The sequence below is a fragment of the Hetaerina americana genome, unplaced genomic scaffold (genome assembly GCF_022747635.1).
Source record: "Hetaerina americana unplaced genomic scaffold, ioHetAmer1.1.p SCAF_8, whole genome shotgun sequence".
NCBI classification, from domain to species: domain Eukaryota; kingdom Metazoa; phylum Arthropoda; class Insecta; order Odonata; family Calopterygidae; genus Hetaerina; species Hetaerina americana.
The window spans coordinates 13,038,473-13,061,053 of NW_027287427.1; the positions used below are offsets into that span (position 1 = coordinate 13,038,473).

At 43.0% G+C, this 22,581-nt stretch overlaps 1 protein-coding gene across 1 annotated transcript in view; it reads left to right on the forward strand.

The window, feature by feature from the left end:
- Positions 1 to 5,710: 5,710 nt before the first annotated feature.
- LOC139697941 (ets DNA-binding protein pokkuri-like) overlaps positions 5,711 to 22,581 on the forward strand; it is a 169,930-nt gene continuing 153,059 nt past the window's right edge. The window contains exon 1 of the mRNA XM_071596801.1: positions 5,711 to 6,257. The gene's annotated coding sequence lies outside the window, so the exon portion shown is untranslated. The remainder of the gene's footprint in view (positions 6,258 to 22,581) is intronic.

Genomic DNA, 22,581 nt, shown 5'->3' on the forward strand with positions numbered 1-22,581 from the left:
TCCCACCCTCCTATTATCAGAAGGTATATATAGCCAGCGTGCTTCTATGAGGACCACCTGATAATGACGTTCAACGTCGAAACCTGGGTCGTATGTTTTTTAAAATAAAAAGTGTGGAATTATGAAGTCAATTATTTCATTACATTTCAATATAATATTTACCTTCAAAAACATAACAGTCAGTTAAAAAATTGATTTTGAAAAATGGATCTTCACGATCTTTGTTGGCGTTCAAATAATCAACAAAGTCAAGTTCAAGAGAGGCTATTTGAAAATACAGTTCACGTCTCTTTGGAATTTTATGTCCGCCTTTATTTCATTCCAATTCAAATAGTTATAATAACATTTGCGCTGAATATTATCAGCTCATGTTTCACGGTTTCCAGCTTTAGCAGGTTTCCGTTCTATGTGAATCCTACCTTAGACATATTTCACCGTTATTACCAACAGCTATATACGTGATTTCCAAGATGAAAAGTGTTGCGTACACAAGTTTCAAGATAAAGAGAATATTTCGTGTTTAATGTATCAAAATTCCTCAGAGTAACTACGCCCACCAGCAAATCTGACAGCAACCATTTTTCACTGTGTTGTATTTTGTTATTTTATTATTATTACACAGAACCCTGCAAGACATCGCCAGGGTGTGTGGCAGTGGCTGATCACGTAGACCGCTGATACACCAAATAATTTTCTCCCTTAGCTTGGTAGGGCGATTTACTGATCCCTAATTGCTCGTGGAAAAAATGTTATCATAAATCAATCTTTTCTACACTTATCCACTATAATTTTATTCACATGATCTCTCCTGACATAACACTATTGAGCTAATAATGCATTTTAAACATCATCGCTAAAGAGGCAAGAGATTTAATCTATAACTTAACCTTCACTCCGTGAGTGATTCCCAACCTAGCTCCTCTAATGACTTCAGTCCCACGTTGAATTGGCAGAGTAGGTAGGTAGTAGAAACCCTCGATGGTGGACATTCATGATCTTCTCATTTCCGAGTGATTATCGCCCTCCGCTTAGCTTTTGCACTTCGTAGAAACAACCATAATCCTAGGTCAAGAACAACCGGCACTTTTACTTAGTCTCTTTCCCTTCTCATGGCACAAACATTCGTCCAGAAGTGGCCTACTTCATCCCAATCAAGAGTACACATTCCAATATGTTCTACAACAGTTCAAACCTTCTCGGAAGACGGAGAGAGGAAGGAATATTACCCGAATTTTAATCGAGAGAAAATGATGTGCGTTGGAAAACCAACCAGTAATCCCAACTCAGAGAAAGAGAAACCATTTCATACGACAAATTCGTCTTTTTAATTGGTAAATTCGTCTTTTGAAAATTAAGCGTCTTTTCCCACGAAACGCTTCCAGTTTTCAGACAAACGTCCAAACCGTGCTACACCTCACTGTCGTCTCTGCATTCGTCGTATATAGCTTCCTGAAGAAGAGTAAAGCAGCATTTTGAATTCTCCAATAATAAAGTATTATACTAATCATGAAATGGTATTTTCAGCTGTACTGATCACTTACATGCCTTTTCCATCAAAAAGCAATATTTACGATGCATAAATGGTAAACAAATACAAAATTTTGAACGGAAACAAAAACGGTATGAAGATTGGCCTGAAGGGAAAAGACATCATTAGTTCTTTCGGGTGTTTTCCTGAGTGTTGGCTCAAGGACGTTGCATCAAAATGTTAGCCAACAATGATCACTCTGAGTACCTTCCTGATTGATGAATTCCAGATTACAGAACAAAAGGTGTTTCGTGCCGATGTGTGAAAATACACTTTTATCTGAAAAATCACCTGAAATATTATTTACTACTGAACCAAATTATGGCAGGAGAATCCTGGATCGAGCGCGCACGGCATCATATGTGAATCTATCCCCACCATCCGTCTGTGCTGATCGTTTCAATGCGTCTCGCCACTGTTAACCTTCTATCATGTGTATGTGCGCTATATCTTGTCAACAAAAAGAATCATAAAAATTTAGTAAACCATATTTTTTCCGCAATGACTACATATTTTGATTATTTCCGTATTAGCAAGTAAAACCTTATTTCTAGACCACTAAATATGTATTACGTTATATTATTGTTATATTATTGGATTCGTAATATTTTACTTGAGTTTCATTGCAGCAATATTTTATTTTAGTGGGAAGAAGACATAAAAATTTTTAGGTATCATAAGGTCGGTAGTATTCGGCTGAACGATGATATTGTCGTTCGAACATTGTAATTGTTATTTAGACGAAGGATAAAATACATCTGAAAATCATTCACGGGCTCATCGAAGGAAAACTGAAAGGAAACTCAGCGGAAAGTTGTTTTTGATGATTTTTTAATGATGATTAAGCTTAATCCTCTCTCCAAATTTGCTCTACTAATCATCTACATACTAACTATCTATATTACTAATAATCATTTGAGATTCATTGACAATCAACGAGAAAGTACAACCAAGGACATCGATTACGACCGATAAGACAAAACGGAATAAGACCATTGTTTCGGACCATATATTTTTTATTAAAACTGTTGCTTTTATATTACTACATCAAATTTTGAAATTAGTGCTAAAGAAGCGAAGGCATCACCGACTCGGATTTGTTCATATGAAGTTTCCAGCCTCAGAAGTCTCCACCAGAGAGTGAGACAGAACGTAATGAGAGCGAGATGCAACCAGCTGACGGCGAATGTCCGAATGTTCATGAACGCCAAAGTAGGGATTTTGCGATCACAAACACTTCGGTACGGAAAAGCCAATAGAGCGCCTCGAGATGTCCAGCAATGGGAATTCAATAGTCCCCTTTTTACTCAAGAAAACGGGTCTCCATGAAAAACATTTCAAACCTACCTAGATTAAATTAAATCGAGAGAATTCTTTGAAAGACTGGCAGATCAATTTGGCATCTCAGCAAGCTACCCCCGTATATTATTTGATGCTCGCCTCTTCTATCCAGCACTTTACTTTTAAAACGCATGTTTACAAAGAAAAAGAAATTTACCTCTGCCATTAATGGTGGAAATATTACCAGTAGGAAGTAGTTATGGACAGTTTTTAAATAGAAATAAAAAATACACCCAGTTGAAAAATCCCTCTCGTGATCTGAATACAAAAATTGTAATTCTCCAAAGTACGTATTTGGTGTTTCTACCACTGATGGTTTTATCGATATCATCTCTTCATGGTGGAATAATAACAGTCAAGTGTTTGGTAGAAGAATAAGTTCATTCAACGAAATGTCTAACGCAGGTCGATTATTTGAATTAGTCTTGGCATAGCCGTCTTACTCATCATTCTGATAATATCACCTCTATAATAAAAACAGAGTATTTTCGTGCAGTCGTGCGATAGAGGCTATAAATTTGTCATAGGCAGGCTATGACTAGGAATTTCAGAAATTTTCTTTATTTCAGAAATTTCTTAAATAAAATTGTTGAATTGCTTCTATAGTTTTATGAGAAAAACAAATTTGCATTTTGCACAGATTAAATAGTATGTGGAAAAGTGCCCATTTGTTTTCCTCATAGTGACGAACTTCCACTACATCTAGCTTGAATCTGTTGAATATAATCTATATTTTTGTTTAAAGGTCTTCTTTCATTTTATCCATGTACTGATATTCATAATCTCACATAAAATATCAGCTATGGCACGGTTTAAGATCATTACCCCACTGGTCCTTAGAACACTCATCATATTCTCCTAGGCTTCCTCTGGAAAATATCGGTAGAACTCGTCCAAGAAGCGTTCGCTTCCTCAAACTTTTCAATACAAATATCATTGCTAAACTGTGTACCGCACTGAGCAATTGAAATATTTGATGATTATTCAATAATCAGGAACGCATTAGGGTGCACATGAGGATAAAATAAATGAATCAAATAATAAACACGTAAAGAATATACCTTAATGCACAAAAATTTCCACAATACTTTATTTATTAGCGTAAATTATATCCGGCATGGAATTTAATAATAAATGGTTATTAATGCATTCATTTATAGTTGAAATATTGAATTTCATGTTAATACATGATATAAAAACATCAATAAAACCTTGATTTATAAGGCGGCTTTGATTTTTGGCTATTTTTTTCTTGACAGGCTTGTTAGAATAATGCCTAAGCCATCGATCAATTAATCCGAAGGTCTCGGAATCAACCTGCGACTTTGAGGTGATGACAAGGTGCCCGATTAGGATTTTCTTCGGGTGAAATGTGTGCCATCTGAAACGAGCTAATCGTGGAATATTCACACTCATTCAATATTGCTATCCATGTACACTTAAACAGGCTTTAGGACAACTTTAGTCATTTCGATATGATTAGGTGTATCACGTGGGTCACGACCGGATGAGAATTTAGCTTATCACGAAGACTACTGCTGAGCATACCATGAATTCCGGCCTCACCGTGATATGAATGATATTACTTAAATATATTTCCCCCTGATCACTCTTAAATGACACCCCCAGTTGGTTGGCTGAAGGTTTTTGAGGAGGAAAATCAATCGATGTGGGTTGACTTTTAAAACGGGCGACACACGGATGATTTGTAATCGAATTTAGTTTAATTTATCGATCTAGAGAAAACGTTCAAACGGCGTTGTGGAATCGAAACGGGGGAGAGAATCGAATCGGCATCGTCCGTCGCTAAATCGGAAATGACTTCGCTCCGCTGGTGTTGCTTTCGCATTTTTCCAACCATCTTTTTTTCCTCCTTTCCTCGTTCCTTCCCTTCCTCAAAAAGCCCTCTCAACCCACCCACACGCCCCCCGACCGTCACCCCCACCCCCTTTGCCGCCCCCGAAACGAAAACATAATGGCGCTCTCTTTCTCTATAGGGATGATCCGAGCGCCTAGTTTTCTTCTTCCGCAAGCGGGGCGGGTGACGTTGGGTGGTTGGGGGGGATGGATGGGGCAAGTGAGAGAAGAGAGAGGGATTCTGTGGAGGAGAGAATGTTAGGAGGGAAGGAAGAAGGGAACGGGGTTCGGGGAAGCAACGGAGTTTTCGCGTCGGCGGAGGGAGGGGGTGGAGTGAGAAGGAGGAGGGCTCTATATGAGAGAGAGAGAGAGAGAGGAAGGAAGGAGGGAGGAGAGGGAGTGTGTTTGCGAGTGTGTGTGTGTGTGTGTTCTGGGACGGGAGGGAGGGCGATGAGGGGGAGGGAGAGGGAATTTCAGCAGCAACGTTGCGAAGCGGATATCCTTCATATTTCGCGGAGGGGAGAGGAAGTCTTTCTCCCTCCACCCACACGACCCGAAAACCCTTCCCCTCTCTCTCGGATGTGCCGACCCCAGCGCCGCGGCGGGAGAGGCAACCGTCGCCGCCACCCCTCCTTTCCCGGCACGCCGCTTCCCCCTCCCTCCACCCCCACCAGCCCAGCGCGCACACACACACTCTCCCCCGTTCCCCTCTCCTCCCGTCCCACCCCGGCGAACCTTTTCGTTCGCTCTTCGGGAGGGGAAAGGAGGAGGGAAAAAAATAACGTGCGGATGAGGGAGTGAAGGGAGTGGAGGGAGGGAGATCGGGGCGGGGGGGGAGGAGGAAGAGGGAAAAATGGCCGAGCGGGGAAGGAGGGGCGGGCGGGGGAGGAGGGGGGGCGGGGGAGGGGAGGGAGGGGAGGGAGGGGAGGAACCCGGGCATAGGCGGCTTGCGTCGGTAATGCCAGTCTGCGTCCGACTGCTCACCGTTTGCCCTCGCTGCTCTAGGAGCGAAGGGCCAGACAGGTGGCGCTTGGAGGGAACAAGGGTGTTGTTGTTGTTCGTCGAGCCGCATTGGTTGGCCCCCTGTGTCTTTCGTGCGGGGAGAAACGATCTTAGGGAAAGAAGGTTTTCTGCATCTTTGTTTCGGGAGTTACTTCGGCGCACTTTTCTCGTGAGGGACTTTTTCTCAGCGTGTTGTTTGTTTTCCCGTGGACTCGTCACTTCAACACTCCTCCACAGCTGTTTTTTTCTCTTTTCAATCGACGACAAATTCGTTGGGTTTTTTTTTAATATCTAAAGAAAGCAATCGGTGAGTGTCTTGATTTAAAAGAGAGGGACTGTTACGGAGTGAAAGAGACCAGGGATTTAATCTCATCCAAGGAAAAGGAGTCCTTCTGGACGAGGAGAACCATCCCGAGAGTTGATGGGAAGGAGGATCGAAGAAAGTGGAAGAAGCAACGGCCCGGACTTTTCCGACACTGCTCCTTGAGGTTACTTAACGGACCCGTGCGGGAGGAGGACCTCGAGAAAGGTAAATAAAAAGTGAATTTATTATCACCTCAGTGGGTGGGTAAACCATTGCCGCCCTTTTTCTCCGGAAAGATTTCGACCCACTTCTTCCACGCCCTTGTGTGGTGCATCCATCCGATGTTAGGGCCGCTGAAAGTGTCGAAACTTACTAAGCACCCCTTCGGCAGCGTGCATCTTCTCCGCGGGGGTATCATGTGGCAGCCGTGGTGATTATTAACTGCATCCCACACAAATAGGACAGTTTTTTTAGGCACGAAAGTGACGCATCCGTTTATTTAGCATATCCACCCCCAGGAAATAATGACCAGGCAAATGAAGGTGGGCGAGATTAAGACGTGGAGAATATTATTTCGCCAAAGTGTTCTCTCGATGTACATCGTGCTCCAGCTGTCTTATGTGGACTGTAGTCGCTATCGTGCTCGGGGAATCACTCGTCTCCCTTATCGGGGATGGATGTTTGGAGGTAAAAATCGAAAGGGACCTCTGGTGCTTGGAGAATACTTTGAGGTGCTTAAACCATCGTTCTAGTGCGGAGTGTCTGTGTCAGTGTCACGCTCACTTGGTCCCCCCCCCCCCCCCCCCCCCGTTGCCGAGCACATTAAAACACATCCGGCCTCGCGCTGTCTCGGACATGTTCCAGACTTAATCTTCTCTGGGTCGGAGGAATGTTTTTTTTCCTCCTCGCTGGAAAAGAAATTGTTATTTTCGTACAATCGGTTACTCTTTTTTTAAGGACGACCATCGCCGAACGTTTCATAATCTTTCGGACGCATGCGACTCACTCGTTTTCTTCGAAGGGAGGGGAAAGAGGCAGATAACAGAACGTCAGCTTATAAATTGTAAGTGGATCTAAGTGCCGCTTGTCAGCGCAGAGTCCATGCGCTATCGCCGGGGAAAGAAATCGCGCTTCTTTGCCGGAGGGGACGGCGGCGACGTCTTGGACTTCTATCCCCTCCCTCCCTCCCCTTTACTCCTTCCTCTTCCTCTCTTTTTCCGACTTCACGGAAACTGTGCGGTGCGGACGTGAGCGGAAAGTATAGCAAAACTTTTAAACCACTCGGGCGTGTGAGTGTGTTTTTCGAGGAATTCGGAAAAGGCCATAGGAAGGAGGGTGGTTTCGGCCAAATTCAAAAAGTTGAAAACTTTTTTGTCTTCTCGTTCTAGCTGTTGGGTTCTACCGTTCGATGTCGATTATTCAGACTCGTCTTCGATTTTTTTATGTCCTCAATTTTCAAGATATTAATTTGCGATGGAACGAAGGGAGGCAATAAGCAACCGGAATCGAAGAGGCACTTCATGCAGCGCCCGACTCTAAGTTGTGTTTTTGGTTAGCTGAAATTGTATGAATTGTGCTCATCCAACACCCACCTTGACCGGTAGAGTACAAAAAAAATTGCGTCAGTTTTGGATGGCTTGTCGTGAGGAGAGCGTATTCACCCTATGCTTCTAGGTTTCACTATCATAGTGGGAAGAGCACGTGAGTGTAGCGTGGGAAGACTGGAGCGGGTTTGTTTATTTGGTTGTCATTTCCGGAGCGGTTGTCTACCCTCGCATCGGTTTTCACCTGTAAATGACAGCTGTTAAACCCAAAGAAAAGCCTAGTAGCTGCTACGTTCAGACGGCTACAGGTGGACTGGAATAGCATTTAAAAACGTCCTTAACAGTTTTTTTCTCTTGGTGAAGTTCTCGCCATGTGGCTCGGAACTTTTGTTTGGTCATGTTCGCCGACGACCGCATTCGCGGTGCAAATATAAGAGTGAAAGGAGTTTCGTGATTTCTCCTCGAAACGTTTCATCACTTTCCATAATCATTTCATTCTTTGCTTCGCAATGGTTGGAGTGCGAACAATAGCTTATGAATAGATAAATTTCGACCACTGAAAGCTGTGAAGGAGCATGTTGATATTTAGTTCAGTGAGAAGGAGAACGCCTTTAATATATTTCGGAAATCGCGCTAGACTCATGTTTTCCCCCCGTCTGAATAACAAAAGTCTACCGCCGTTTAGCAATTAGCGAAAATGAGAGTGAGATTTGTTTGATCATTTAATTCTACAATTTCACATCTAACTAATCATCCGGGAAAATGAATGTTTTAAATATATTAACCTAAACTCCACCGTCCCTTGAGATGTGTCCTCTTCAAACTTTACGACTTGACTGTTTCTTTCGTATTCGGATGCTATTTACTTATCTTTGCTCTATAGAAGCAGTCGTTAGCAATGACTTAGTATTTTCAGCAATCAAGGAAACGGGTCTGATAGAATTTAGCAGTAATGAAGGCGAAATTATTTTTGAACCATTCAATGGGAACATTCTCTTATTCAATCAAGAAATGAAATACATGTGTGAATATAAGGTTTTAGTGTCATCAAACCTTTTTATATAGTTGTTTAGTGCGAGTAAATATTATATCGTGATTATTGGAGAAATAATTTGAGCTGGCCATTTAGTCATTCGTGGCAGGACTGACCCGAGTTGCCAAGTTGATTATTTTCGACATTCCTTGATGCTAATGTGGATTTAAAAAAACGGCTATTATGGAGTCCTTATTGTGATCTAAAACTGAAACTAAGCCTTTTTCATATACTAAATTGTTCGTAAGCTAGGTTCGTTGTCGTAGATTTGATCAGTATATCCCATGAATAAGATAGTATATCGCAAGTGGTGTGTCTCTTTTCATTCCAAATCTCATGCTTCAATTTCCACAGGAAGTTACTGGAAGAGTTTTCTAAAAAATTGCGCACACCGGAAACGCAAACGCCAATAAGCGGAAATGTGTCCTGTTCACAGTTTGTTCTTTCCTGTTTGTGTTTACCTAGATGTTTTCACAAGCTCATGCCCCGCTACAGGAAATGTATTTTAAATGTTTTGGTCAAACCTCGTGGTTTATGCCTAGGGAAACGTCCGACTTTAAAAAAAAAAACCTCGCCGCATAACTGCCAATACGTTTGAAGCCATTTTTTATGGCATCTCGGCACTTTCCGTTTGTTGATGAGTCTCCGGGCAGGGTGAAGTCTCCGCCAGAAATGTGTACCGGGCCGAGAGAGAGAGAGAGACAGGCTTTTTGATTTTTCTTCGTCGATGAGAAAACCATGTTTTTTTTGTTTTTAGTTTCTATTTTAAAAGTTATAATCTCCGGAGCGGTCTTCGTATGTCTGTAACTTCCGCACGATGAAGGGCATTGGTAATTCAAGGAATCAATCGGCGTGAAGACTCGAAATCTTTTACGTGGAAGGTCGATGCACTTCTCTCGATTTTTTTTACCGTCCCTTCTCTGTTTTATTATCCCTTTTACTATCCCTTCTCCGATTTTTTTGTCTGGTTTTGGCACGTTTTCTTCCGCCGATTTGTTCTCAAGTGATTTCCTTCAAAAGTCTCGAGTAAATATTCAGAAGGACTCGAAATGCATCATTTATTTGCATTCGTGTATAATTGTGATTTACTTCCTCTAAAAAAAACTAATAAATCCACAGGAAAGTAAGGTATTGAGCTCTAATTATTATTGGAAGACTGAATCAACAGGTGTCGCCTTTAGAAGTACCACGGGCTAGAAATAAGAGATTTTTCGCCAAAAATCTACTTTAAGAAAAAAAGATAAAAAATCCTACTTATTAAAAAATTATAGTTATCAAATTCAATACATGTAATAATCTGCTGTTTGTCTATTGTATCTCACTCAATTATGTTTGTCACTATTGTCTTTTGTAAATAGTTCTTAGTATAGTCTGTAAGTTTCATCTTCTCGCAAACAACATAAACACACGTCCCAATATCTCACAAGTCACTTCCTTGTCGGCTGTTATAACTACCGGTAATGGTGGGTACTCCCACCGGTACGGATATTCTTGTCGGCACTTAGCTGCTGCATCAGACTGACGTTCGGTATCTCCCAATGTCCTCTCCTCGATGGGAGCGTACTATGTGGGTATATTCTCTTTCCTTCAAAATCCCTACGTTGGTTTACTCGGGTTTTCCTCCTTGAGAAACACATCTACCTTGGGAACCTGTTTAAGAGGCCTGCCTTTATTTCCGAGAGAATCCAAGGAGCAAGAGCAAAGGGGAGAGAGAGGGGAAATAAGAGGATTGGAGCTGGGAGGGAGGAAAAATACGTATTTAGAAATTTATCACGACGCTTATTTCACCCTCTACTCATTTATGGATAATCTTGCAGGGAAGTTCAGTATGACATAAAGAAAACAAGCATCTAAACCATGGGAATTTAATTAATTTTTTTTATTTCGGCCACTCATTTACTCCAAATGAGCTCATCCTTCCTGATGATGGCTATTTTTGTGGTTTGCATGTGCAAAAGCGATCTCACCCGCTAATTCGACACGAAAATGAATCCGCATTAGAATGCGTGGTTTATCAATTTTCAGTTTGACGTGGCTTTCCCATAAATACGTTGTGTTTGCATGACTCACCAAGGAGGTACAGTTTAGAGTTGTATGATGAAGAGAAACGAAACGGTACAAAATGCGTTTATGGGTCCTTATAAAAGTTTCCGTGTGTCGTAGGCTTGGGTTGCTTATTGATATGTGAAGTTGTGTTCCTTAGTAGCATTAATGGGAAGATGAAATATGGACTATCTATTTTCGTTTTTACCCGCTCTATATTAACTGTCAAGGAACGCATGTGTGCCATATGGTAATCGAGACTGCTCCTTGTCTACTTAAGATTTTGTTGTTATTTAGCCCCTCCAAAGTTATGTCACTATATTTTTACGGCATCCGTAAAATTCAACATACCTTTTCAACGTATATATAGCATGATAAACATAGGAACTGATGAATTCATTGAATAAGCATTTTAATTTTTATTTTGCGTTTAACCATCATGTCATGCACGAACCATATAGTTTCAGGCTTATCTTTGTGGAAACTTTCCATTTTGTAGAGAAATGATTATTATCAATTGTGATTTCCTTTGTCCTATTTTTACACGAAACCAAGTGTCGAAACCTGGGTCGTGTGAATGAAAATAGTATAGCGGAAATCCAAATAGTCAATTATCATTTCTCTTCATCATCTCCGATGTGATCACTTGATATTTTCGAACAGGTACCTTGCAGTTTTAGAGCATTTAACATTTTTTCTTATAATTTTTTTTCTACTTAACTCTCCCTCACCTCGTGTCCAACTTCCGCTGCGTATCCATCATTTATTATAATCAAAGGCGGAAGTAGTGCAGAAAAGAATCTTTCTTTTTTCCTTTCAAGATTACTCGGTCCAGCGCGTGGCGACGTCGCACATTACGGTGCGGATGTTATGTTGGCGTCGGGGATCCCGCCCGGCGTGCCCGGCGACTTCCATTGCCCTCCCTATCCTCCCACTTCCGAGATTTCCAAATAACTTGATCGCCACCGGGCGATCTCCAGATGCGATATCCCCCGCGCCCTTTAAGAGCGGCACATGTGGGCACCTCGTTCTCGACGTCGACGCCAGAGTTTTCGGTGCGAATCGTTAAATATCGAGTCGCCCAAGGAGCAATGGGCCTTCTTGTATCCTCTCCTCGCAAACCCCCCTCCCTCCCCCCATCCCTCGTGGCATTCCTCTCCCGTTACGCAGTTTCCTGTGGGGATAAGGTCCGAAAGTAGGCTTCGCGAGAGACTTATCTTGAGCGTGCGTGGGGTTCACGAACCCCTTAGAATGTCCCCCTACGTCACTCCCTTGGCAGTATGTGCATGGTTAAAGATTTGAATGGCCCATAAAAATTCGCGAGCCGTTTTTCCCGCCGATCTTAACTTCACCAAGACACCAGGCCAACTAAGGATGCTTGGTTTTGATGTTCGTAGTCTCAGAATATGATTGCTCTAAGAATATTTGCTAGTTTAGTGTGTTTAATCGTGTATCCGATCTCACCATGTGTGGTTGATAAAGTTTTTGCTCTGAAAAAGTATAAAATTATTGATTTTGTGTTGAAAATGTAGTCTAGCGTTGGACTGCTGACCGGAGGGCCCGGGTTCGATTCCCCGGCATGGGGCACCATCAGCTCCACCCAAGTTGTGTCGATTTTCGGGTACCAGATCCGCCTGGGAAACCACAAACGGCACAGGAAAAGGAGTTAACCTCCCCTGATTTGTGAAATTCACCCGCCCTCTTTGCCTTGTATTGGTTGAACTCTACTATCACCATCCAAATCAAACTGACCTTTGGGTAAACACACCTTTATATGTACTGTGTATGATTAAACATAATAATGTTATGCAATAAATTATAGGTTGGAAACGATTTTTCTACTAAATTTGGTGCTTTAAATTTAGATCACAAATATACCTAACTACCTGAAACCATATGTGGTATCGTGTATAATTCACATGTTAATGAAGATGAAAACATGAAAATGAAATTAACTTGAAAATAAGACTTCCATCAATTTTGCTTTAACAGTTTTGGATTGAATGCTCATTCAATATTTAGACTCTAGGTCACTGAGGAAAATTTGAAGTATATTTGTTCTTAAATTGATAATTGAAAAAAAATGATTGGATAGCACTTCATTACTTCTTCAAAGTCGCAATATAATTGGTCCTTCTAATTTTGAAAGCTTTATTTGGGTGCCGATTGCTTATGAACGTGATTAAACTGAGTTTAAATTTTCATGCTCTTTTTTGCATTGTCTTATCGTTTTATCAAGTTTTCTGTTCAAGGGTACAGTACATTACATGTACGGAGTAGGCCGTAAATATAGTTTATTTTTCTGGTCTCATTCCCACTTCATGAACCAATGCATCCTCTCTTTAGATTTAACAATCTGTATAATATCTGTATATCTGTATGGTTCTTGAATATGTATTTGTCTTATTGCTGTGGGGTCGTCGAGAAGTAATTTGAGTTCATCAGGGCCGGCCGGATTCAAGCGTTTCGAAATGCATGTGTGCGCCACTGGCTGTATAATCGCCAGGCCGACGTTGCAACTATTCCCTTCTCCTATTAAGTTTTGCTTATTTTTATCCGCCTTCTGCCACTAACTGCTCATTTCGCACTTACTGGAACCAAGTGTAACATTCTAGCTAGCTAACTTGCAGCTGGACAATACGATAGTCCGCGAATCCTATTTCCTGAATATTCGCTGTACTGTGCAAGGACGGCGTAGTTTGCAGGACTTTCAGGTGCTCAACAAAGTCTTATTATAGCTACCGGCATCGATTGATTTTCAAATTCTCAAAAGAAAAAAGATATATTTATCAGACATGTCTTGAGCTTGGCGTAGGGAACATTCTGAGCGAAAACACATTGTGAGCTTGTGTACATAGACAAGTGATATTCACGATGTTTTTTTTTCTTTTCCTTGTCTCAAGGCGTCTCGTTTCTTTTCCCCGTCCATTTGTTTCATCCAATCGGAAGTAGCGCGTCGTCGGTTCCTTTCCGGTTAAATGGGTTACGCTCCGGCACGGGTTGCCGAAACGCGCCGACGCCCACTCCCCTGACAGTGCGTGAGTGTCGTCAAGGCTTGACACAACAACGCCCTGCTTGCGTGGCGAGCGCGTGAGAAAGTTTCCGGGAAGAAGGGAAAGGTGAGGGGAGAGGATGGGGAGGGTGGGGGGGTGGCGATGGGAATCGGTCCTGAACAGGGGGAAAAATAACGATGAAAGGATTGGGCGCGAACGTATGGGGGGGGGGGTGTGATGTGTTAACAGCAGTCAGTCGGTCGTGTCTTGGGACGATGATGCCTTCTCCCTCTGCGGGGGGTTCAGCCAACCTGGGAGCAAAAGGTGGTGTCCATCCGCTCTGCTGGGACGTCTTAACAGACAGGAGGCACTGGGCGAATAAGCCTGGAAGGGCCGGGGGAGGAGGGGGTCGGATGACGTAAACCGGAGGCGCGCATGCCCAAAGAAGTAGTTTTGTCTTTTCCCTTTCCCGCGGAGATTGGATAAGAAAGTGATTTCATTGGAGTGTCGAGGGGCGGGGGGAGAGGAGGGATGAAAGGGGGGGGGCAGCAAATTGGACGGGAGGGTGAGGCCCTCGTGTTGAGGGAGAGTTGAGGGCGGGGGTGGAGGGCCGCGACCCACTTTGCAGCCGGGCGGCCAGTTGCCCCGAGTGCGCGGCTAAGGGAAGAGAATCCAGTCGGCGAAGATGGCCCGCACACACACACACGGTTTGATTGTTTAACACCACCACCCGGCGTGTATGCATCCACTGCCCGCCCCCATATTACCCCGCACTTCGCTCTCTGCTCTGGTCGGAGAACTCGATGCTATTTTCCGTTGAGCTCGATTCGTTCGTGGCGATGCGGTGAAAGGAAATACCACATGCATGCACATACGAGTACCGGAGTGTTCGAATATTTTTTCGGGATGCGTTCCTCGTTAAAAATCTTGCGTCCTACATTCAGTTTTCGCGTGATGAACAGATTACGTTACGCTGACGGCCGGAAAATGTTTTCGGCTAAGCGAAAGTTCTCCCATTCCAATAATAAACATCTGGGTGCTCCTCAAGTTTGATACCTTGTCCGTCGCAATACACCTGGCGTAATATACCCAATGTAAATTCTCTGTGCACGGCATAGTGCATCTTGATTTGTTTTATAGGGAAAAGTAACTTCGTAAAACGTCGCGGTTGTAAACTTTGTCACAGAGATTCGGCAACAAAAGTGGATTGAGTTAACTGGAAATTGATTATTTCCTTTAGTTTTAGCGCTGAGGATAAAATTCTCCTCCAATAGATCGGCAGATGGTTTAATTGCCTACATTGTTTTCGTAAAGTTGAATTTAGTTGCACACTTCGATATTACGGTGGATGAAGCGGCCGTCCTACGATCCCGGGTGTGTGTATTTGCTCTTCCATTTCGCTCGGGCTTTTTATCTTTTCCCTTTTTCGCCGAGTTGTGCAACACTTTCCCAGGAATTGCACCGTGCCATTCATTCGGAAGGCGCTCGTTCATTTCATTCGTTTGGACACCCACTCGGCAAGTTGACGCAAGTAATGCCGGAAGGATTTCGAACCAAGAGAGAAACATGCCCTTTTGATTTTAATACCGTTAGTTGGAAGCATTATCGTAGACTGAGCAATCAAGTGAAAGGTATGCATACGTATATGCTATATATTTAAAACTGCAGTTTTTATATATTTCTATTAGAGTCGTGGCAATTCTTTCCTGAAACAAAATGTTTCTGGGGTGAAAAGCTTGGTTGATTATAAAAACTCTCGTGTTTTCCTGATAAATGGAAAATAAGCTTCGTGTTCCTAGTAATGAAAGATAACTTTGAAAAGAGCCAGTGTCTGTAACCAGTTTGTTTAGTTTCATAGTTATTTTGACAGGTTTTTTTTATCTTGAGTTAAATTAGTCATAGTAGACTGCCATAAACTTTCTTCGATTTTTAATATTGACGGTTTGTCTGTCCTACAAGTAAATGAGAATCTCTGTGTGGCAAAAGGTTTTGCTAAATATTGTTCATGTGCCATACTGCCAAATATATTTCAATTTTCCAGCTTGTTACATTGGTATGGGAGAGCTGAATTACATTTCAGACTTCTAGGAGGGACAAGTATTCATTTGTTTCCCAAACCCAGTCGAACGATAGCTTGTACTCATAGTCGATCACTCTCAACGTGTTGCTAACAGGGTTTTCACCTTCTTCTGGTTATGTTATTCATAGCAGAACTTGCCAAAAACTAATGCGATTTAAAATATTTTTGTGTTCGGTAGTTTTATTTTCCAGCGGAAAAACAAGTCGGAGGTCAATACTGGATTGCTATAAGAGTATATATTTACATTCCAGATACCTACGTTTAAGCCTTTCTACTTTTAATTAACGAAGATATTAATGCAGCATATAAATTAAAATCATTTTATCCTGCCCAGTTAATGGTTGTAATCTTTCAATAATACCTGATTTCAGTCCAGTTTTTCCATAATTTTCTCTACAACTAGTTCTGAAATAGCACCTATCAATATAAAGCATGGTATTCTGTTGAATATTTCAGTTGGTTTTTTTCAATCGTGTTGAAACATGTGAAACATGTAGACTTACGAGGAGAAGAAACAATGTTTTTCGCCATGGCTCACCTTTTTCACGATTTTTACGTGCTTGCAATGATTATATTTTTTTGAAGCGAAGATGCGAATGCCATCCGCATAGCGTGACACTGTCCAAGTGAAGCGTGAGGGTTAGCAAGGGGATCAATAGTGTGGGTGACATTCCCGCCGCTGGCCTGAACCTTTTAACCTCTTATCGCCCCTCGGCGAAAAAAATCTCATGTTGAGCTCATATGCGAGACCAGGAGAGCTTCTCCCGCGTCCGTCTGGCGAAAGCAGCGTTGTGACATTTCCTCGACAATTACAGAAACTCCGGAAGAGATGGGTACGCTGTGTATTTCTAAATATGATTTTTAAACGGTCGTTTTGTTTTGGTTTTGGGAGTATCCTGCGGCACCTGGTATATATCTGTTGCTCCCATCCTAAACCCCTCTCCCACTTCCTCAATATCCCCCGAACTATTGGGGCAAGTGAACAGATTAAATGAAAGAGGAAAAAATTAACATTTCCGAGCTCAGATTACCTACATCCGCTGCGAGCAAAAGTTTTTTTCTCCCCCCCCCCCCCCGCCGCCTTCCCCTGTGGTTTTTATCCCCTTTTTGTCGCATCTTGTCTTCTCGTAGATGTAATTTGATCGCTGTACGCCTTCGCGTTTTTTTCCAAACTGCTGAAAGGCTTCTCGGTCTCTAGACGAGTTGAGTGAACGAAAAAGAATGAAAACGTGTTCGTCTTTTGTTCGGGGTACTTCAAACTGGGCGCCCGTCAGTCGTGCGATCACCACCGTTTCATCTTCGGCTGAACTTTTATCGCCAAGTTTTCTCCGACTTCCGTTGGCATAGCGTCTCATATCAGTGCGATAAGTTCGCCTTCCCGTATGAACGCCTCCTGGGTGTATATCTTTATTTAATTGTCTTTCTTAATTATTTTACCTTCTGTTTGGATCATACTCTGGACCTATATTTTACATTTTTGTCCGAATTCGTTTGCAAAACCAATCCGAGCTTAGCCCTCTATGCGCTAACACGCCCATCAGGCGTTTCAAATTTAAGTGTACAGTATTCAAGATATTAAAAATGAACGGAACCACTTTTCGGGTTTTCATTACGGCGTCCGTTATTGTTTATTATGGTTTCCATAGCTCCCAATATGCGCGCGCTCAGTGTGCTTCGCACCCCATTAAGGTCAGTGAAACATTTCCTTAATTTCGCTATTACGCCGAATTCAGTAATGAAACGCCACATATTCTTCAGTTGCGTCGGAATGTTCAAACTGAACAATTGGAGAGCCTTCATGAACTCATACGCTTGAAGATAACGACTCCCGCCCCCTCAAATGAAAATGTTACCAAATGCTTTTTTGCCCTCTAGGGGACCTCATTTCGCTACTGGAACCTTCACTGCATCGTTGAAAAATTTTATGCCCACTTCTATTTTAGGGAGTTTAGGCTAATCGCAGACGAAATATTTTGATCAAATATCGATCCGAATATTAAATATATATAGCGTGAAAGCCACTCTTAATAAAAAATAAACCTTCGTTAAGGCAACGTGGTGTCCGGCAAAAAGTCACATTTTTAAGCATTTTACTAGTGAATTTTGCGCAAGGTGTTCCAGTGATAGCTAGAAGTTAAGAAAAGATCCTTTATTCAATAAATATAAACAAAGTATCTTTAATTAAGTGATTACAATGGCATATCATATCGTTATTCATTTCGCTAATTCGCTTGAATCCCTCTTCGAGTATTCCGTATTGGCGTATCGGACGCTATCGTTACGCTAATATTCAGCTTTCTTACGGGATCGCATGCAAAGTCTAAGGGATCCCGATTTGGCGTTCCACAATTTTTTAGGGTTCACCATGAATGTATTGAGCGCATTCCAGTTTTCATTGCGGATTAAATAAAGTGCAACCATGGGGATGGTATGTCACGCGGTATCAGCATTCGTCAGTATTGCCACCTTTTGGCGATGGAGTCAGTGGTGTTTGCTAGTGAATGTGTGGTAACTTGGCTGTATTAATTCCTATTTACTCTGGCATATTTCAATTTCTGCTGAATGTTAGTTAAAATGAGTTACTAGAGTGTTAAAAAAGGACTTTTTCGTTCTTAAAAGTGGTTTAGACCCTTAGAGAAAGAAAAATATTGTGAAGCCAAATGTTTTTAACCTATGTAATGTGGGATTAAGTAAAAAATATGGATAATATGCACATGTAGCCCGATCATCCATAAATCATGGTGATCTTATTCTTCGGTGTGAGCTGACTCGTCTTATCGGTGGCCGTGGGCTATTAATATTGTTAAATATTATTAATTTTGGATTCTTCTTGGGGGAATTCCATTCTCCTAGATCTTAAGATTTCTTGAAATTTTCCTAGAGTAGGAATCACTACAGCGTATTTAGTGTAATTGTGTTAACACTTGCATGAGATTAGTATATGTAGACAGGAGAGTTGAAGTTCTTTCTGTACTTCACGGACATCGCCAGATTAGGTCATCAACGAAATTTTATCCGTCCTTCATTCGGTACGTACGAAATAGATGCAGATTTGTTTGGGGCATGTCGGACCACCAAAACTCATTGCTCTGTGTGTACTTTTCAGAAAGGCTGTTGACCTGAATTGTCGGCCAGATAGTGTACCCGCTCGATGAACTGAACATCACAGTTTCGGATCTCGTGTGAAACGGATCGTGTGTTTCCATTTGAGCGTTACCATAGAGTTTTGCACGGTTTAGATTTGCATAAATTCACACGACACATGCAACAAACCTCTAAGGTATTGCTGAGCGTTTGTCGAAGTCGACGTTGAATGCTGAGGTTACGTCGGATGCAACTCGAATGACATAAATTGGTCCATCTTGCGCTTCAAACCTCATATCCTTGGAGATCACGCGAAATCACATAACAGGAGAGACATTTACCGCAAAGATTCGAGAGAGAAATATACACACGATTGACAACGGGAAGCTATTCAGTTTATTTCATTGTCATTGCAATTCAGGCTGAAGCTAGGTCATCTTATTCCGTCTGTTAACTCTCTTCGTTAAAATTGCCATTTGTGCACAGTTTAATTTGGCGTCAATTTTTTTACAAGTATAAACTGGCTTTAATAAGTTACGAATTTGCAAGGAGATACGGCCCACTCCGTTGGGTCAACTAAGCAGAAATTGCTACCACTACCCTCACCCCGAAGTACCCAGAAGCAAGGCTCCTTTTACACTACGGCCCGCCCGTAAATTTACGGACTGTTGGCAACGCCGGCCTCTCTCGAGTACCAACTCCCGAAACTCTCTCTCTCTCTCGCCCCACGCCCCCCCCCCCTTTTCCCTCTGCCCGGAGGGGAAGGGGGCGTAGAGGGCGGAGGGAGGGGGAGTCTCGCCGGCGCTCTTCGGTGTGCGCGCGCTCGGCTTCGGTGCTAGATCTTTTCCTTATTTCTATCTTCGTCCTCTTAAAGGACGTTGAGAGTTGGGAATTCCGGGAGCTTAACAGGAAGGGTCCGTTCGTGAGAGGAGCAGCGGAGCTGTAGCGGCAGAGAGGTGGGATGGGAGAGGAAGAAGAGAGAGACGGTGGAGGAGTTGGTGGTGGAAAGAGGAAATGAGGAGGAAGAGAGAGAGAAGCGGAGAGGAGGAGGAGGGAGTAGCCGGTGTGTATGCGTGGAGGAGAGAGTGAGGAGGGGGTGTGGAGGGAGAGGGAATGGAGGGGAAGTGTCTGGTTGGTACTGGGCGACCCCGGAGCGTTCGGAATTGGAGGGGTGGAATTGCGGGGGGGGGCAGGGTGGCTCTGGAGAGGGAAGAGAGAAGACCGTGTTGCCTCGTCTGAGAGGGGCGGGCCGGTCGGGGAGGAAGGAAGTTAAGTTCTCTCCCTTACCAACCAGCCGGGGAAGCCACGTAGTATTGCCGTCGGGTTGGGGGGAGGGGTGGGAGGTGGAAGGGAATGCCGGTGAGGGCTGGAGGGAGGCTGGAGGTGGTGAGGAGGGAGGCGGAGGAGATAGGAGGAAGTGGTGGATTAAAGTAAAGGGAAGAGGAATAAAAAAAGGAACCGAAGGAAGGAGAGTGGAAGGAGGAGGAGGGGGAAGAGGCTGTAGGGGAGGGAAGATGTTGCTGTGGTTATATTGGAAGGGGGGAGGGAGGGAAGAGGGGGATGGAGTTTAAGGTGGCCCTCTGGGAGGCGGGGGAGTTGGTTAGAAAGAGTTAATGGAGGAAGGGATTGGTCTGTCAGACTGACTTGCCGAGAGGAAGCCAGAGCCTGGTTTAGGAGAGAGAGAGAGAAAGAAGCCAGGAGAGAAGTTATTAAATTTTTTCTCGAGTTTTAATTTTCCACCATTCCTCCCCTTTACTTCTTTACCCCTTCAACATCCCCTCCCTATCACACACCCCATGGAGCCTTCTTTGTGTTTTATGGTCGCAGTTATTGTTATTTTTTTTCTGTTTTACCTCCTAGGACGTTATATTCGACACATGCAGGGAACACGCAGGCGCGCACAAGGGAAGGGATGATTGCCTTACAGCCTACCCAAACGAGTTGGGTCCTAAATAATAATATTTCGGGCGATAATGGGATTATTGCCTTTCGATGGTGTGGGAGGAGGGGACGGAGAGTGGTAAATGAAGGGGGCTATTCCGTGATTGCGACTTGAAGGCTCGATGAGAAATATTTCCTAAGTGCTTTTTGCTTCATCTGACCAGGAAGTATCACTTCCACATCCGTCCGGTTAATTCGTTCGTTTCATCGCTGAACCGGCGGCTGCTATCCCTATTGCATGAACTGATGAATTTTATTGTAACGATAGCATAAAATAGTTATTTCTAGATTATTTTCCTGTAGGACCAACAGCGAAGTATTTGGTTCGGTCATATAAGGTACCAATCATCTTAATAATTCTTAAAACGTGTCCGCCGTTTACTTGATTAATTCGTAAAACGTGTCCGCTGTTGTAACTAATGCATACGCAATTTATCGATAGTGAATTGAATCATGAAAAAATCTTTGGTCAAAGTAGCTTTATTCGAAGAAGCCGTTAAAGACAGGAAATCAGCCACTCCTGTCACAAGGCTGCAACTGTCACTGTCGTTAACTGGTTCTGCCATTTCCGCGCTTCTTCGTGCGCAGTGGTACATCTAAATCTTTATCTACATCAATACCCTACGAGCCACCAAAAAGGTGTGTGGCAGGGGGTGCAGCACCTGGAGAAAAGGGCAAGGGATGAGGGGGTTGGGGTTTTTCAAATAGAAGAGGAAAGGTGGGGGGAACCTGCAAAATATATATACGCACACACACACACACACACACACACACACACACATATATATATATATATATATATATATATATATATATATATATATATATATATATATATATATATATCAACGGTACGTTTGCGTTTGATTCGAGTATTAAAAAAGGCCGAAATTCATTTGCCACCGTGTATATGATTTTTTAAAATTTTAGTTAATTTATACCGATTTTACTGGATTGAGGCTTCATGGTCTCTTCTTTCACCTGACCCCTAGGATTGTGATTGATAGACAATAAATATGTGCATTCGTAGGGTGTCATTATTTTGTAAATGTTTCAATTTCACGGTTTTTCTCGCTCGTCTTACTTCTTCAAAGTGGATCCATAACCGAAACCTTCCTAACATTCGGTTATCACGACTGGCCCCCGCTACCAGTCGTCTCCTGTGGCCCACTCCACTTTTGACTCTTGAATTTCTCTGGAGTGTGTCTGTGTGTGTCTGAATTGATAGTCATAATTTGTTGCATGAAATTAATATCGCACGCAAGTGCAGTTTTCCTTTCCACCCCGCGAGACTTACCAGTTCCGTTCTCTTCAGGTTATCTCCGCCTGTTTCGCGCGGCGAAAAGTGAAAGCATGTTCATTTTCGTGGAATAAAAATACAGTTCGACGCCTCCGACGAGACGTCTTTCGTTTTCGACGCAACTGGAGGACGCCGCGGGTTCGACCGCGCTCTGTGGTAACCGTTTGAAAGAAAAATCTCTCGCCTCCCCCTCCCCACCCCACCCCCGAATGCACCCTCCATAACCCCAACTCTCTTGTCGAGAGGCGATTCCTCTGGAGGAGAAGGCAAGAGAGAGAGAAAGAGAGAGGTGGAATGAGCGATACAAGAGAGAAAAGCCGTTGGCATCTCTCAGCGCGAGATCGCATGGGGAGACCTCCGTCGCGTATGAATATTTAAAAATATTTGTCCGTCGTAGCCGCACGCGGGTCCCCCTCCCCCCCCACACACATACTCAAACTAACGACGCGGCTTTTTTTTCATAAAGGCGGACACTTTTAATCCGTCGGTTCGGTGGAGTAATGAAAAAAAATAAAGATCGGGAAGTAAAGG